At 35.1% G+C, this 18,761-nt stretch overlaps 1 long non-coding RNA gene across 4 annotated transcripts; it reads right to left on the bottom strand.

Annotated features, from left to right (window-relative positions):
• Nucleotides 1-4,496: 4,496 nt before the first annotated feature.
• LOC111893375 (uncharacterized) lies at nt 4,497-7,427 on the bottom strand. 4 transcript variants are annotated; one of them, XR_002850861.3, is made up of 3 exons: nt 6,320-7,369; nt 5,018-6,032; nt 4,497-4,821 (listed from the first exon to the last, which is right to left on the bottom strand). It is a non-coding gene; the product is annotated as an uncharacterized LOC111893375 (long non-coding RNA). The 4 variants fall into 4 exon arrangements; XR_002850862.3 differs by having other exon boundaries at nt 4,497-6,032; nt 6,320-6,508; nt 6,725-7,356; XR_002850860.3 differs by having other exon boundaries at nt 4,497-6,032; nt 6,320-6,520; nt 6,725-7,355.
• Nucleotides 7,428-18,761: the final 11,334 nt, after the last annotated feature.

Genomic DNA, 18,761 nt, shown 5'->3' on the forward strand with positions numbered 1-18,761 from the left:
TGGTATTATATTCCATGAGCTACAATCCTTCAAATTTGGGATTCAAAACTGAAATATTTCAGCTTTTCAATTATTACTTTTTATTAAAGGGAAATCTCAAAAGAAGTCCTAAAATTTTGGCCTGGTTTACGTTTTAGTCCTAAACTAATTTTTGTTTACGAAAAAAATCCTAAAAACCGGCAAAAGTATGCATTTTGACCCTTTTTGACCGGTTGGAACCGGCAACAAATTAATTTGGGACCATTTTATAAACCGACTCAAAATATTGAGACTATTTCACAAAATGACCCAAAATATTGGAATTTTCTGCAAAAAAAAATATTAGGACTTTTCTACAAATAAAAACCTTATTATTATTATTATTATTATTATTATTATTATTATTATATTAAAAATATAAACAAGTATACTAATTTTTAAATTCATTATTATTAATATTTTTAATAATACATATAAATACACTTAACTAAAAAATTTATTAAATAAATTATTGAAAGGTGAAGGTGGTTGTGATGGTAATGCTTTAAGCATTGAAATCATGAATAGCTGCTTGTATGTCCTCACTTTGTATATGATCATTTCACATTTTTTATTATTGTTTTCAATTCAAAATATTAACCCTTAACAATTTAAAAGAAGTTGCCTATTTGTAAAATTGTGTATAAATAGTTTAAGATAAAAGGATTTCTCACTTTGTATATAAAATTTCTTAAGGTAGAATGATTTCTTTTCAAATCCAACAGATCCATAATAAATATTTAGAGTAAATTATACGAATGGTCCCTATGGTTTAGGGTAATTTGCGTGTTTGGTCCCTAACTTATTTTTTTAACTCGGAAGGTCCCTACTGTTTGTTTTTGTTACGCGGTTGATCCCTATCTTACCTAAAAAGACTATTATGCCCTTGATTTTTTAATTTATTTAAATAAACACACCCCTAATCTCACCCCCTCACCTTACCTCACCTACCTGATCATTTTTTCCTCTTTAAATAATAGTCTTTTTAGATAAGACAAGGACCAAACGCATAACAAAAATAAACAGTAGGGACCAAACGCGTAACAAAAACAAACCATAGGTACCTTCCGAGTTAAAAAAATAAGTTAGGGACCAAGCACGCAAATTACCCCAAACCATAGGGACCATTCGTGTAATTTACTCAAATATTTACATTGGTGGCCCATATCAAAATTCGAAAATATTAATTAAAATATCTTGTTTAATAGAAAGTAATATGACTTGTTTTGCTTTATCACACTATATCTATCTTTCCAAAAAAATCACAAGGATAAAGTAATGAAAAAGAGAAACACACATGTTGGTAATTCAAATACTTACACACAAGACAACACACATATCACACGCTCACTATTTGTAAACAATTTAAAAAATCAGTAGCTTCTTTTAAATTATTAAATGTTAATATTCTGAATTAAAAACAATAATAACAAATATGAAATGACCATATACAAAGTTAGAATATACAAACAGACATTCATGATTTCAAAGCTTAAAGCATTACCATCCTCTCAACCTTCACCTCTATGTCTTTAATATTTTTTTAATTTAAATGTATTTTTATGTATTATAACAATATTAATAATAAAAAATTTTAAAAATAGTTTACTTATTTATATATTTAATATAATAATAATAATTTTAATAATAATAATAATAATAAGGTTTTTGTTTGCAGAAAAACCCTAATATTTTTTGTTTTTGCAGAAAAGTCCTAATATTTTGGGTCAATTTATGAAATAGTCCTAAATTAATTTGTTATCGGTTCCAACCAGTCAAAAAGGGTCAAAATGCAAACTTTTTCCGGTTTTGAGGACTTTTTCGTAAACAAAAATTTGTTTAGGACTAAAACATAAACCGGACCAAAATTTTAGGACTTTATTGGAGATTTCCTTTTATTAAATACTAACAACATTTTCATTTTGTGTTTATGTAGAGATTGCACAAGCTTTAAACATGTTAGATTTAGATGACAATTATATGGGGAAGAGGTCAATGAAAGACTAGATTATGACGCTTGTTAGTTGGATTGATTTTAAATTATAAACTACGATTTTTGGTGTTACGATAATTACTTTTGTATGTTTGTGCTAAGATTATTAGTTTTTGTTAGTGCACTTGATTTATATGGTATGTGCTTTTATTTGGAAAATTAATTTTGCAAGTTATAAGATTATAGATAAAGTTAGATTAGTTATGCATGAAATATGATAAAATCATTAACTTATTTGATTCCAAGTTCAAGCAAATGGTATTAACAATCAAAGTTTGGCCGATCCAACAAGTACAAGAAACAGAAACATATTCATTTTTACGAGTTGTATCGTATCAAACCCAAAAATGTATTCATTTTAACGAGTTGTAACGTATCAAACACAACAACATATTCGTTTAACGAGTTGTATGAAACCTAAAAACGCATTTTAATGGCTTGTACTGTATGTATGTGAAGTTGTACCGGTCCAATCGTGTCTAAGAACCGGAAAAACCAGACCTAGACCCAAACCCAAGCCCGATAAGTCTCACCCGGTCCGGTCCACAGTCCATAGTGTTCTCCGAAACAGGTCCGGTCCGGTCCAAAAGTCGGTCCTATTCGGTTTGGTTCGGACATGTCCAAATGCTCACCCCTACTTCTGAGGATCAGGGAAAGACAAAGGCATGACTATACACATTTGTTGACAACTTCAACATTTTTGTGATTTCTTGATGTTAGGATACTCTGATTTGGATGATTGTCTTTTGGAACAAATGATTTATCGAATGGATTTTATGATTATGACATTTTTAACTTAATTAAAATTTCAAAATTTTATTGTGGAATTGGGACGTTACAACACAGTAACAGGTTATACAAATAATGACTTGGCAAGGGATGCGAAAGATAGGTGGAGTACAATGGGTATGTCATTATACATTAAAGACAATATGGTTACCTATACTTTAAAAAAATTCAGAAATGTATAGCTCTTTCATCATGTGAAACAAAGTGTATAGTTGTTACACGTGCAACTTGTCAAGGGATTTGGTTAAGGCGTTTTGGTAGTTGAGCTAACATAAAGAAATGTCACACATGTAATGTTGCGAGTAGATAACAAGTTAGCCCTAGACTTGATGAAAAATCTTGTATTTCATGGTATGAGTAAGCACATTGATAGTAGATATCATTTCATACAAGAACATGTAGAAAAAAAGAATGTCGTGGCCAAGCACACATGCACTAAGGATCAACGAGCTGACATACTCACAAAGTCACTTTCGAGAAACAAGTTTGAAAAGATGAGACATATGTTGGGAGTGAAGAAGGTGGTGAATGCCGAATTAGGGGAAAATGTTGACCTAATTAAGAATATGGGACAAAATTATCCTAGGGGTATTTGGAAAATTGTATTTTTAAAGGTTTTTGAGTTAGTTTAAGGGCAGTGGAGGATTTATGTATGTGCTCGGGGTAGCCCATGGTACCTTCAATTTTCAGACGCAGTGATTTTTTTTTATAATATTTTGTGGTGTAGTGTAATGTTTTCGGTATGCTACGTCGTAAATTTACGTGTGCTACCCATGACATTTCGTCATTGCTCCGCCATTGTTTAAGAGTCGAATTCCGTTCGGTATAAATAAAGGTTAATTAGAAGTAATTGTATTTAGTTTTCATTCTCATTTCTATGTAAAGGTTGGTGAACAAACAATTTTCCTACAAAAAAAACGTTTGTCCATTATACCATTTTTTTTCTTCCTATTCTTGTCATGTTTCTTTTTGCGTTCTTACCTTACATGTACCTTGGTGATCAAGAATTATTATTTAGGTTTGACTTACAACATCAATTTCTCAGAACTCATCATAATGTTTCCAACATTATATTATGAAAAATAAAATTCATAAATTTGAAATCCGTTGTATACTAGAAGAATTCAAGTCCTTCGAATATACATTTTTAACAAAAAAAACCAAAAGTCTTGTAACCCAGTGATATCAAATCTTGTGCCTTTCTTTTTGAGGTTAAGGGTTCAAGTCTCATTCGAGATATATATGGATTTAGGAATAGTTTAAAAAACATATTGTATTTGCCATTAAAAAAATTCACATGTAGTAAAATAGTAAATGGTGAAAAATTACCATTATATCTTAATAGTAGCTAACTTATTAAATGACAATTAATAATTGTCTGATTAGTTAAAGCTCATTTATTGATTAAAATGAAGTTAATGTAAACTAGAGTGGTGTCCCCCGCTACACAGGGGTTAGACGGTTTCAATATTTACACGTAAAGAAGACCTATGTTAACTAATAGGTATGTTCTTTGTTCTCAAACATTAGGTCAGATCTGGCAGCTCCCGTCTGTTCCTACCCATAAAAATAAAAACAATTTTACCAAGGAACATACCTATATGTTATAGAAAATTGAAAGTGGGATGATAGATTTTAATGTAATTGTTACACATTTATTAAACTGTCTGGTGCCTACGGATGAGATGGGGTTGGGTGCGGCGGAAAAACATTATTTTTATTAAATGTAGGAATCAACATGATACGAAAAAACCATAAAATGTTGTTATTTTAAGTAAGTAATGTTTGCCTCTTTGCATTTGTATTTAAACATTAAACAGAAGTTCTCTCATACCATATGGCTTCACTACAATAAGCACACATTGATTGAAAAATACGTAGGTCTTAATTCCGACATTTCATCGAACAATTTGAAGTACCATTTTGCAACAATACATCACCTAGGCCTAACTGTTATGGAAAAAGAAGCAGTCTTCTTTCAATGTCACTACCATCTCCACAAACAGTGGCAATCTGAAAATCTGTAGAAAAACTCATATGTTTTTGTTTAATTCCAGTTTGAAGCTAAAAAAAACTCTTTAATCTTTATATCAAAAAACTTATTAAAATTAGCACAAACAAAACAAATGAGTCACGGAAAGGTAAAGAGAAAATGGAGATACAGAGCCAAGCAATTCTATTTAAGAAAGATACATACAAAATAAAAAAGCTTCTTACCTGATTGTCGTTTCAAAGCACTTCCAGTTAGCAAAGTCAACGATTGTCAAGTAAGGTGGTCTTTAACCTGCTATGATACAGAAACAATAATATATAGGTGTCGGATGCGCTTAAGAATAACTTGGTAAAGAACAAATGATAAGAAGAGAAAGGGAAAAAAAATGAAAGGTCGATCTGAAGAAAGAAAACCGCAAAAAGCTTCAAAATTGAAGTTCTTCCTTTCCAAGCTAATGGCTGAAAATGCTAAATCATAGTCACTTGTTCATGGTGGTAAAAAAATTTGTTCAGGTTTAGGAACAGAGTACTTCAGAATTTTACTTCAAAGCAACTGTGGTGTAAGTGTGCTAGATTTTGTCCCACAACCTGAAGGTGGATCTCCATATTTATGTCTTAACAGATTAAATCAAACTCCAAGCTCCCCTATTGCTTCTGGAAGCTCTGCAGGAAGGAAAGCTAGTAATCGGATTGTACTTGTCTGCCATGGAAACCCTGAGGTAATATTAATAAATAAATTAGTCTGTGAAAAAAAAATTGTTTGTTTTCTGAATTTCCTTAATTTGGTTTTCTTGAGATTTTTTTAACAGGGTAGTGATTCTGAATCTGATAACATGATAACAGTAACATGCCTATGGACATGCTTGGAACTATACAGTTTTTTTTTGTAATTTGATAATATGCAAAAGGGTATTATGGTAATTATGGTCTGATTAATATATTATTTTATATAAATGGTAGTCACAAAAAACAGCATAATTGCTTCTTGATTTGAAGGTGAAATCAATAGTACCCTTTTGCATATTATCAAATTACAAAAAAAACTTAGTAAATGTCACATATTTCCAAGTGTGAATGGCATTCTTGTGCAAGAGCAATGACATTCTGGTGTGTAACTACAATGAACAAAAGGGCTTTTTTGTCACACATCTGACGGTTGAGGATGAAAGTGGTGTTGACGCCATTCCGCTCCATGATGCCCAACATCATGCTTCCTTCAACTGTTGTCTGCATCACAAAACTGAACAATGAAGTTAGCCAGATTGGTCAAAATTGAAGACTTTCTTGTTTTATCACATAAAAAAGGTAGATTTAATAATAAAAAACTGGAAAATTAACTCTAATTAGATTTAATCCTAATTGGATGTTCAGTAAGGAAACCCCTAATTACAACCATCATATGAAAGCAAACCCTTCAATCAAATTACTTGCCCATTCTTATATTCGAACAAATAAATTAAAATTAAGAACACACTTAAACAAACATGAAATTGAAAGCATATAGAAATAGGGATGAACATTCGTCACCTGGGAATCGGAATAGCTTCATGAATTACCAAGGTAAAGTTAAAATAACCCCGATGAACATCCTTCAACGAAAACAACACGTTAATCCATCATCACCCCCACTCCTGACCAGCACTTCTCCATCATTCCCACTTAAAACAACCGTCAACCACCTCCCTTATTTCTCCAATCAAGCCATCATTCACCCGCCTCCATTACCACCTCGCATCCACACCAAAATCACAATAAGTTCTTTAATGACAATATATGCACTTTGTGAATCATACATAATTAAAAGACATGGGTTGAAAAGCATATCCCTTATATGGCTAAACTAAACATGGAACTGTAAAGTGAGGATAAGAATTGGTCTCTAAATCAGTAGGCTAATTCAGGCATATACATCTTTTCTAGGGCTATTAATACCTGGATAAGAATTGGGTCTGTAAATCCGTTTGACAGATGGCGGTTGAGTCAAAGGCATATACATATGCTTCTATCTTCCATTCCCAACAGATGGCAGTACACGGAAACAGAAAAAAAGGATGGAAGGTAGATGGCGAACCGGGAGATTAACCAAGCTAGGGATTTTCCTCACCAAACCTGGAATAGGAAAACGACGGAGGAGGAGGGGAATCGATTTTCTAAGCTGAAACAGAAACGAAGGCGCCGAATGTTCTCCAATCGAAGATGGAAGCTTCAATCCATGTAGAAAAGGAGAAGGTTTGTCGTCGACGTCACCAGCTCTGCAGTAGCATCTTTCGTTGCTACTCGATCAGACGATCTTTGGCGAGAGAGCAAGGCAATGGGGTGGAAGAAGAAGAGGGAGCATCGGTGAGATTTTAAGAGGTTCTGACGATATTGGATTTTTGTGGGTTCAAGGTTCGTCTTAGTGGAAGAAGCGGTGGTAGTTGAGGCGGTGGACTAACTTAAGCAAAGGAGAAGCAGTGACCTCGCTGGAGCAAAACCATTGGACAGCTGAAGCGGTGGATTGAGAATGAGAACACGTATGTACAAAGAATGGAGAAAATGACATAAACTGCCCAACACAAATGAATGACGAAATCTACCAAAAAAAACCTAAGTTTACTGTAGATAAGCCAGGAGAATTTTAATATATATATATATATATATATATATATATATATATATATATATATATATATATATATATATATATATATATATATATATATATATATGATTAAACCCACTAAACTAATTATCTTTAATGTATGAGCACATGAGATGTACAATCCGTATAGAATTCACACCATATCCATACGAGACCCACATATGACTTCATCTTCTTCATCCCATCAGGGCAAACGTCTCAGGCATGGTTTTAAAAGTTTAGGCTTCCATAGAAAGCTATTGGAATTTTGAGGTAGATCTTTTGTCGTTGCTCCGAAAGGTTACTTGTTTAAGAAGAAAGCTCAATATAAAAAAAAAAGTATGGATCAATAAGAAATATCCAATTAATTAGTACAAGTTGGGCCTGAAGGGTCTATACATGGCCCTTTTGGAAATAAAGAACCAGTAATTGTCCTGTAATAGCCATAGCAAGTTACGAATATTTTTGGGATTTTAGCATGGCGAAAATAGTTTATTGATTCTATAAAAATTAAAAAAATAAAAATGAAATAATGTTGAGTTTGTTAAAGGGCCGGTGGCAGCTAATGAACAATTGCACATTGACAGTTTAAAATCGGTCTTGAAATGGTCCTGTCTTTTTGAGACTGGTCTCTGGCGGCCTTTTTTTGGCCCTGTTTTTTTAGGACCAGTTTTGGCCTTTTTCGGTCCGGTTGGCTTCAGGTTTTATTTTTTTTCTGTTTTTTCAAGTTTCTTTTCGATCTTTTCGTGCACTAAATAATAAAAGTGATAAAGTAATCCCTACAAATAAAACTAGTATGTACCCATATTCAAATGAGATTTTTATAAGCGAGTAACTTTTATATAGCTTTAAGTAACTTTTTATATGTAAAAAGGGTTTTATTTATTCATTTTGTCATAACCAATTCTGTACAAAACAAATACTTATATATCTAGAATAGTATACTTTTATTTAAAAATATTAAATTCATTTTATAGATATAGTTAAAAAAAAATGATTTACAAAAGGGAAGCATGAAAATGAAGTTAACGGAAAGAAATGAAAGTTGGGGAAGGTGGAGTCTGTCTGATGTTGGACTGATACCTGGGACTTGTTTTGGACCGGTGGTTTTGAAAAATCAAAGACTTTTCTTGGACATTGAGGTGTAGACCTGTTGTTGTACATTGTGGTCCATGACCGGTTTATTCCATAGAAAAGTTTTTGGACTGGGCCTAATGGGCACCTGTAGCTAATGTGTCTATTATTGGGCCAAAATGTTTTCTTGATTACAAAAACTTGATTTGGTGATTGACTCTAGACAAAATTATAAAAGTTGGTTTTTATGGTTGATCAAAATCACATTACTTTTTTTTTTTTTATGATACAAATGGTTTCTATAGGTGCATTTTCTTAATTGATCCCACATTTATATTCATCCATATCCATATAAAACGACTTTTATGTTTTTATAATTCTTTTTAGCTTTGTTTATTTTATATTGAAAAAGAAAAATTAAAACTCCAATCCTCTTCCACGACATGTTTTTTCATCATCAATCATCATCTTTCCATTAAATATATAATAGGCTTCATGATTTGCTTCAGAACTTGTTGTCACAAGACTTTTAGATTATGCAAGAATGAAGAATTTTAATTTGGTCATTGAACGATCGTTGCCATCATCAATGTTTCTCATGTTATAGTTAATCGTACTAGGCACCACTAACTGCTAAAATAGTCCCCCTCATTTCTTGTATTGCTAAACTTAATTGGAGGAAACCACTAAACTTAATTGGAGGAAACCAGTAACAAGTAAACCTAAGTGGAGGACAAAGTTCTTAAGATGCATTGCCCTTACTAAGCGAAACCACGATAAGGTGCATGTACAACAAGAATGATATTACTTGCCATTAAACACTAATGTTTATGAGAGTTAATCGAAACATTAATTTGTAGAGAAACATCTCTACCACATAGGACAGCTTTGACGAGTGTTCAGAGTGCATAAGACGTCCTCCTTCTCCATCTCCGATGAGAATGACCTTTGCCCCCCCCCCCCACCTGCGACCTCACACCGACAACAACCCACCTGCCGGACACCTCCTTCGTCCCTCCCTAAACCTATCTACTGATGTCGCTGACTACCCTTAAACGTCGGTTAAACCCCACGACTTCTACCACCGTCAACCACCACGGAGTACACATGCACCATCGACCTCTTTGCCCCTGTATCGTCAACCAACCTTTCGATCCAACACCATTCACTAACAGTTTCCTCTTTCTGTTGCTATTATAAACAAACACAACCCACGCCTTAGCTTTTGGTGAAAGCAACCACTGCACGTGACCCATATGAGCACCACCCTTGGATTACAATAAAATGTTGAGCATCAACAGTTAAATCCAAGTGCACATCTAATTCTGATTTTGTGTTCTTGATAAAAGTCAAAATTATGATTTTGTTGGATTCATGTATCGTGCTTCAAATTATTGGATATGAATGCTTTAGTGGGAATTTAGGAACATACATGTCGTATAGTTTTGTCATTTATCACTTGGATGTGCTCGATTTGATATGAGTTCACCGTGTTTGACCAAGTTTTAGTTTTGTTAACTTCTATCTATGTTTATATGTGAATTTAGCTTCCTACTCAAGATTAATTGTCATGAAAATGTAAGAACCATCAATATTGTTATGGTGTCATTCATGTGTGCATTGTGTTCGTAAATCATGTTCTATTTTACGCACACACATTAGTATGTCAATATAGGAATTAGGATACCTCTTTGTCCTATCGGCCTATGCTGCCACCCGGTATGACTAATTGATTTGGATCAAAGTTTTTCACTAGTTGAACATACAATTGAATACCAAAGCAATAAACCCTAGATCTATCATACAATTTTCAAAAATCATATAACAAAAAGGGTTTTGAGTTTACCTTTCTTGTTATGTAGTAATAACAAGAACTCATTGTAGATCTTTGACTCTTGAAAGCTTAGTGCCTCAAATGTTGCACCTTTAATGGCTCACAATCACCACTAGCAAGAAGATGAGAAGGACAGAGGAGGAAGCTCTTAAAATTTCGTCTAAGGTTCTCTAGAAGCAAGTATTGGCCGAAAATCCTAAGCCTAAGGGTTCCTTATATAGCCGAGGGCTGCTATGGTTTCTGGAGGAAACCCTAATTTCCTGCTTAAGGCTCAAGCAGCCCATGGATCTCCCACTAAGAAGCCTTGGACGAAATCTATAAGGCCTTCCTATAAAATTTTGTCCACTCCTAATTAAGGAGTCCATCAGCCCAGTTTCACAACTATCAATGATATGCAAAATAGCCCATGTTCTTTTAATCAGTTCCTTTAATCCCAAAATAAATTCCAAATTAATTTCTGATTAAATACTAATTAAATACCATGATTTCTAATTAATATATTATTTTCATAATACATTAATAAATAAATTTATTATTCCAAATAATAAGTTCAACATCTCTCTCCAAAAGTCATCCCTGTCAAGTTGCTAGGGTGAAAGCAACTCAAAAGGACCATACTACTATCAAATCAAATACATACCAATTAAAGTTATGGGCTTAGACACCTAATCCAACAGTCTCCCACTTGGATGGGTCTAATAACTACAATTGCAAGTATGACTTCAAAATTTGACCAACAATCATAGCTTTCAAAAGGCGTTGTCGAACTATGACCTAGTCAATCGTGTGTCCTTAAGATAGGGGATCATATAATCTTCCGTTCTGCAAGATATCATGTAGACAAAGACATGGAACAGAATCATTCTCATTGTCCAACAGTTTGTTTCCCGATTTCTAATTTGCATGACGAAGAACTTAATTGAACACATCATTTCAGTACTGACCGGCCCCGACACATAAGTCAACACCAAATCATCGAGGGGCCCAAGATATCACTTTTAACCCTTGGGATAAATTCCATGACGTAATTTAAATGAGTGTGGGTTTAATTCGATACTCAAATCCCCATTTCATAAGTACTCATGAACGTTATAGCAAACCATTGCTATGTCTAAACACTTAGACAATCTACAAGCTAGTTCATGATAGTCTTAATTCACTACTTACTTCCAAAGTATGATCGGCTGTGCATAATTTGAATAATCCAATTATTCTGGAAGTAAAACATGCAAAGTTGAAACACAAAATAAACAATTAACAAAAGATAGTAAACAATACTTATATATAAATCTCCATTATATAATTATCAAATGTCAATTACATTTATCTATTACAAGTTTCTAAAATATCTATCCCATACTAAAACTAATATCATACTTCAGACCAATGCTCCGCATGCTTAATCCTACTCAGACCCTTTGTGAGGGGATCTGCAGGATTCTCTTCTGACGATACCCTCTTGCCGACGAGGAGTCCTTCTACCCGATGTATGATGAAGTGGTATTTTCTGTCAATATGTCTAGATCTCCCATGATCTCTTGGTTCCTTGGTCAAGGCAACCACTCCTTCATTATCGCAGAAAATCTCCATGGGCTCCTTTATGGCTGGCACAACTCCAAGATCTCTAATGAAGTTCTTCAACCATATAGTCTCCTTTGACGCTTAGCTCGCGGCTATATACTCTGACTCAGACGTTGAATCATCCATGGTCTCATGCTTTTAACTTTTCCAAGTTACTACTTCTCCATTGAGTGTAAACACCCAATGAAACTGAGAGCGGAAGTTGTCTCGGTCAATCTAAAAAATGGCGTCACTATGACCAATAACTCTCAAGTCATCACTGCCACCAAGAACAAGGACATAGTCCTTAATCCTTCGTTGATACTTAAGAATGTTCTTGACTGCTATCCAGTGAGCTTTACCCGGGTTCCCTTGATATCGCCTGGCCATGCTCAAAGCAAAAGCTACATCAGGGCGAGTACATGTCATAACATACATGATCGAGCCAACGACGTAAGCATATGGAACTCGACTCATTTTTTCCATCTCGACATCAGTACTTGGACTATGAGTCTTAATCAACTTGGTATTGCCCTGGATAGGTAACTCTCCAATCTTGGAATTCTCCACGCTAAAACGCTTTAGCACTTTATCCAAGTAAGTACTTTGACTAAGTCCAATTATTCTTATACTCATATTTCTCAAAATCCTTATTCCCATAATATATGCAGCCTCTCCTAGATCCTTCATAGCAAAACACTTTCCAAGCCAGGACTTAACTTCCTTCAAGGTTGGAACGTCGTTTCCTATGAGTAGTATGTCATAAACATATAGTAATAGAAAGCTAACTATACTGCCACTAGCTTTGACATATACACATGACTCATCCTCAATCCTAAAGAAGCCAAACTCTTTGACCTTTTCATCAAAGAAAAGATTCCATCTGCGAGAAGCTTGCTTCCATCCATAGATTGATCTCTCAAGCTTACACACTCTATTGGGGTATTTAGCATCCAAAAAACCTTATGGTTGACATATGTAAACATATTCAGCTAGCTTCCCATTAAGGAAAGCGGTTTTGACATCCGTCTGCCAGATTTCATAATCATGAAACGCAGCTATGGCGAACATAACCCTAATAGACTTGATCTGGCCACTGGTGAGAAGGTCTCATCATAGTCAACCCTCGGGGTTTGAGTAAAGCCCTTCACAAACAGATGTGCCTTGAATGCATGCACCTTTCCATCTTTGTCGGTATTCTTCTTAAAGATCCATTTGCACCCAACTGTCTTGCGACTTGGCAGACTTAGGTCCCACCATGGCTTCTTTGTAGTTAGCAGGTTCATCTAAATTTATCAATGTACTATCATTGATAAACATATCACCTTCTGTAGTTAAATGGAAACCATACAACACAGGCAGAACACTAACCCTACTAGAACGCCTAAGAGGTAATGATTCTTTAATCGGTTCAACAGGAATTTCTTCCTTGGGTTAAGCGCTAGTGTTAGAGGTTCCTTCATCGCTTGACTCTTGAATTTCTTCAAGATAGATTATACTCCTACTGTCCTCTTTGCATATTAGTTCCCTCTCGTGGAAAACTCCCCTTCATGTTACGGAGGCCACGTTCTCACTAGGTCTATAGAACAAGTATCCAAAGGATTTCTATGGGTAGTCGATGAAAATACACTGCTCACTTCGAGGTTCAAGTTTGTCGTGAGTCTCTCGTCTAACAAAAGTTTCACAACCCCAAACCTTAATATGTGACAATGAAGGAACCTTCCCTGTACATATCTCGTGAGGTGCTTGGCAACCTTCTCTGTTGGGACTAGATTAAGGATATGGGTGGCAGTCTCTAAGGCATACCCCATAACGATATTGGAAGTGAAGCTCGACTCATCATGGAACAAACCATGTCCAACAAGGTTCGATTGCACCTCTTAGCCACATTATTAAGATTTGGTGTCCTAGGAGGTGTCAATTGTGAAACAATTCCATATTCCTTGAGGTAGTCGTGGAACTCAATACTAAGATACTCACCACCCTTATCAGATCTGAGCATTTTGATCTTCCTGCCCAATTGATTCTCGATTTCATGTTTGAATTCTCTGAACTTTTCAAAGGTTTATGACTTATGCTTTATTAAATAGATATATCCATATCTGCTATAATCATCGGTAAAAGTCATATAAAATCGATTCACATCTCTTGTGGTGGATCTGAAGGGCCCACACACATTGGTGTGTATGAGATCCAATAATCCCTCGCCTCTTTTACATGAAACAATGAAAGGTGATTTAGTCATCTTTCCCAGCAAACAAGATTTGCATGTATCATCCGATCTAAGGTCAAATGATTCCAACACTCCATCCTTTTGTAGTTGGGCAATGCACTTCTTGTTGACATGCCAACACTCCATCCTTTTGTAGTTGGACAATGCGCCTCTTGTTCACATGTCCAAGACGACAATACCACAAACATGCTTTGTCTAAACCATTAGATGAATTAATGTGCAACACACTATTTCCTAAATTGTCTATAATCATCACAATTTCATATACACCATCACAAGGCAATGCTTCAAAATAAAATACACCATTATAATAAGCATTAACAAATCCGTTCTCATTATTAAAAGAATATCTAAAGCCTTGTCTGTACAAACCATGAAAATAAATAATATTCATCATCATTTCTGATGAGTAGCAACAATTATTCAAGTCTAAACATAATCCACTACTAAGCTTTAAAGAATAAACGCTGATCTTGGTAACAAGTGACGATCTCCTATTTCCCATTATCAGGTCCATCTTCCCAAGCTCCACATTTCTACTTTCTCTTAGTTCCTGCAAGTCAGAGCAAATGTGAAAACCACATCCTGTATCAAGGACCCAAGAATTAGAATGCGATGAGTTTATAGACAAAATAGTGTAAATACCTACCGATGTAGGCTTGATCTAGCCATCCTTAATGTCCTACAGGTAATTGGGGTAGCTTCTCTTCCAATGCCCATTGTCTTGGTAGTAGAAGCACGTTGCATCCTTTAGATCTGAGGCAGGTGGATTAGAATTGGTTTTATCTTTGGATCAACTACCAGAAGACCCATCATGAGACTTTCCCTTCCAATTTTTCCTTGAGGGATCTTTCCTCTTTTTCCCCTTTCCTTGTCCAATAGCAAGGACTGATGGATTCAACAACTTTTTCTTCCAATCCACTTTCAGTGGTTCTCAGCAAGCCTTGAAGTTTACTCAGTGTGACTTCCTCTTTTCTCAAATGATAAGTCATCTTGAACTGGTCATAGCAAGGAGGCAATGAGTGCAAGATTATGTCAATATCCAGCTCCTCATCAAAGTTCACATTCAGCTTGAGTAAACGATCCACATATATCTGCATGCGTTGTAAGTGGGTCATGACAGACTGTCCATCATTCATCTTGGTGGTTATGAGTGACCTGACTATCTCATAGCTTTCTTGACGCGCACTTTGATGGTACTTCTCCATCAAATCCTAGCACATCTCGTAACGCTATCAGTCCTCATAAAACCGTTGTAGCTCAGGAGTCGTAGTTGCCACCATAATGCAAGACACCTTAGTAGCATCCTTGGATTGGGCCCTATACTTTGCCATTTCTTTAGGAGTAGCTTTGGTTTCGTCTATCTCGTTTAACTGTTTGTCAAGGACATATTCCTTGTCCTCGTAACACAAGGCTATTCAGATGTTTCAAATCTAATCACTGAAATTGGAACCATCGAATGTGACCCTCTCACAATTGTTGAAGAGCAAGAAGGAGTTTGAGGAGTCGTCGTTGTTGTTGTTGCTCAAGGAGCCAAAAGTGTTGTTTGAGGTTGACATCTACAAAAGAAGAAAGAAAAGTTTTGATTAGATATGAAATCCTTAATATAACACTCAAAATGAAATATTAAGGCTAGGACCCAACAAAATAATTCACAATTTAGAAAATGGATGTCGTAATCCAATTGTAAATTATTTGAAGGTAGGTAAATGACGATTTACCAATTCCACAAGGAAAACAAAACTTTAAATGAATTAGGTTTTGAATGAAATGAAATTCCTAGATCTTTATAAGATTCAGTGAACTATTTAATGACATGTTTAACCTCAATTGTGCCCTTCAAGTTTGTGACTAGGATACCGAGGATCACAAACAAGGTGTGAATAACCATGCCAATTAGCTTGGTACCCTCGATGTCATTTACCACCTAATCAATGTGCCGGTTAACCACACATGCTCAATTAATCAATTATAATTTACGACCTACCCATTACCACCCTTTGTTAGTCAAAGTCAGTGTGCCGGTTAACCACACATGCTACACTAGCGACTTGACAAAATGGAATGTGCAATTTCATGGATTAGCATCAAATTCACATTTTCCTAAAGTAACTAAGATTGTGAATTTATAAAAAAAAACATTTAGTTACTTTGTATTTATCATTGTACTTATTAATGAGAGATTAATGTCATATCCTACCTGTTCGGATAACGACCCTCTACTAGTCAAGAGTGCGGTGGGTAAGAATGAATACCTAATGGCGGTCATTTTATAGGCCCCCTCCTTAAACACTTCTTATAGACCCGCTTCATGAATGAGGCCTACTAACGGTAAAACCGAGTTTTCTTATACATATATATAAATTAAACTTTTAATTTTATAATAGTATAATGGTGTATTTTAAACTTTTAAAATACAAGGGTTCTAGAATTTAATATTTAAAAATTAAACTTTTAATTAAATTTTAAATTCCAAAACCAAAGGGTTATTTTTGAAACTTTTCAAAAATACTAGATCAAATTTTAAATAATTAAATTAATCAAATAATTTTGTCATTATCTTAAAATTTGACCAAATCTCTTAATTTGATGAGGATATAGACTTACCATTCCAGAAAATTCAATTTTAGACAGTTAAAATGAATTTGGAGATTATCCTAATCAAACAAAGATATCAAAATCGAAAAATCAGGGATCTGATAGCTCGACTTGTCGAGTTTTTGTAAGGAACTCTGTCGAGTAGGCTCAACTCGTCAAGACCCATGTGGAACTCATCGAGTATGATGAACAGATTGACGAATATGTTCCCTCCTCCTTTGGACAATTCGCATATGCATCAAATTCAACTGAAAAACATCCTAGGCTTTGATACCACTGATAGGTTATGAGCATAGCTACATGCAATGTGTTCATGCAACCCCAATTGCTTTGGATCTAAGTTTTTCACTAATTGAACATGCAATTGAGTACCAAAGCAATAAACCCTAGATCTAGCATACACTTTTAGAAAATCATATAGCAAAAAGGGTTTTGAGTTTACCTTGTTTGTTATGTAGTAATAACAAGAACTCTTTGTAGATCCTTGACTCTTGAAATATTAGTGCCTCAAATGCTGAACCTCTAATGGCTCACAAACACCACTAGCAAGAAGATGAGAAGGAGAGAGGATGAAGCACTTAGAATTTTGGCTAGGGTTCTCTGGAAGCAAGCGTTAGCCAAAAATCCTAAGCCTAAGGGTTCCTTATATAACTAAGGGCTGTTAGGGTTTCTGGAGGAAACCTTAATTTCCTGCTTAAGGCTCAAGTAGCCCATGGACCTCCCACTAAGAAGCCTTGGACGAAATCTATATGGCCTCTCTATAGAATTTTGTCCACTCCTACTTAAGGAGTCCACAACCCAGTTTCACAACTATCAATGATTTGCAAAACATCCCCTTTTCTTTTGATCAGTTCCTTTAATCCCAAAATTAATTCCAAATTAATTTCTGACTAAATACTAATTAAATAGCATGATTGTAATTAATATATTATTTTCATAATACTTCAACGAATAAATTTATTATTCCAAATAATAAATTCAACCATTCACTCCAAAAGTCATCCAGTCAAGTTGCTAATGTGAAGGCAACCCAAAAGGATCATGCTACTATCAAATAAAGTACATACCAATTATAGTTATGGGCTTAGACACCTAATCCAACAGTTTAACCTTGGATTAAGGCCCATGGAAGGGTTTGGGCCCAATTTGGAAAATTGGGCCATGTTTGGGACTTGTATGATTATTTGGTATTTGGGACTTTTGGATTATTAGGTTTAGGATTAAGTCTTGATCCAAACTAAGTAAGGGGTAAATTGGTCATTTACCATAATTATGGTTGGATGGTTATGGATTGAATTCCAATTGTTAATTGGATGTTATTTGATATTTATAGCTAGGGGATTTGTCGGACCAACAACCGGGGAGTTATCGATGTGGTTCAACTGTGCGAGGTGAGTTTTCTCATTATATCCATGGGTCGAAGGCACCAATGCCGGCCAATTACTTGTTATATGGAATGTTAGTTGTCTTTGTGATACTTTCATGGAAGACCTCGGGGTTAGCCTGTGGCATTTATATGAAAGACCATGGGGTAGCCCATGACACTTGGATGTTAGACTATAGGGGTAGCCCATGGAACTTGGGTGTGAGACCATGGTGGTAGCCTATGGAATTTCAAGGAAAAGACCATGGGGGTAGCCCATGGACAATGTATGTATTGGTATGTGGTATTTTGGGGAACTTACTAAGTGTGACAACCTGAAATTTATCCCGTCACAATAAACCCTTTTTCCGCTAATAAAACTCGTTTTATTAAAGTGTTCCGTTAACCTTTATGGATAAGGTTAATTAAATTGGGACTATTATATTGACTTCCTGAGTGTCTAACCGAATTAGAAACACATGAAACATCCTCGGTATCCCTTTGAAAAGTTTTTAGATTACGACCCCGTCGAGTTACGACCACATAATCGGGTACGACCATCAGCCCCGTTTAACATCGGTATCGGGTAGATTTCTACTGGGCCACAAACTCAACCCCTATATAAGGGTGAGTGAACCTCATTTACACCCTTTCCACTCTCTCTCTACCCTCTCTCTCTACAAAGCC

The sequence above is a fragment of the Lactuca sativa genome, chromosome 5 (genome assembly GCF_002870075.4).
Source record: "Lactuca sativa cultivar Salinas chromosome 5, Lsat_Salinas_v11, whole genome shotgun sequence".
In the NCBI taxonomy this organism is placed as follows: Eukaryota; Viridiplantae; Streptophyta; class Magnoliopsida; order Asterales; family Asteraceae; genus Lactuca; species Lactuca sativa.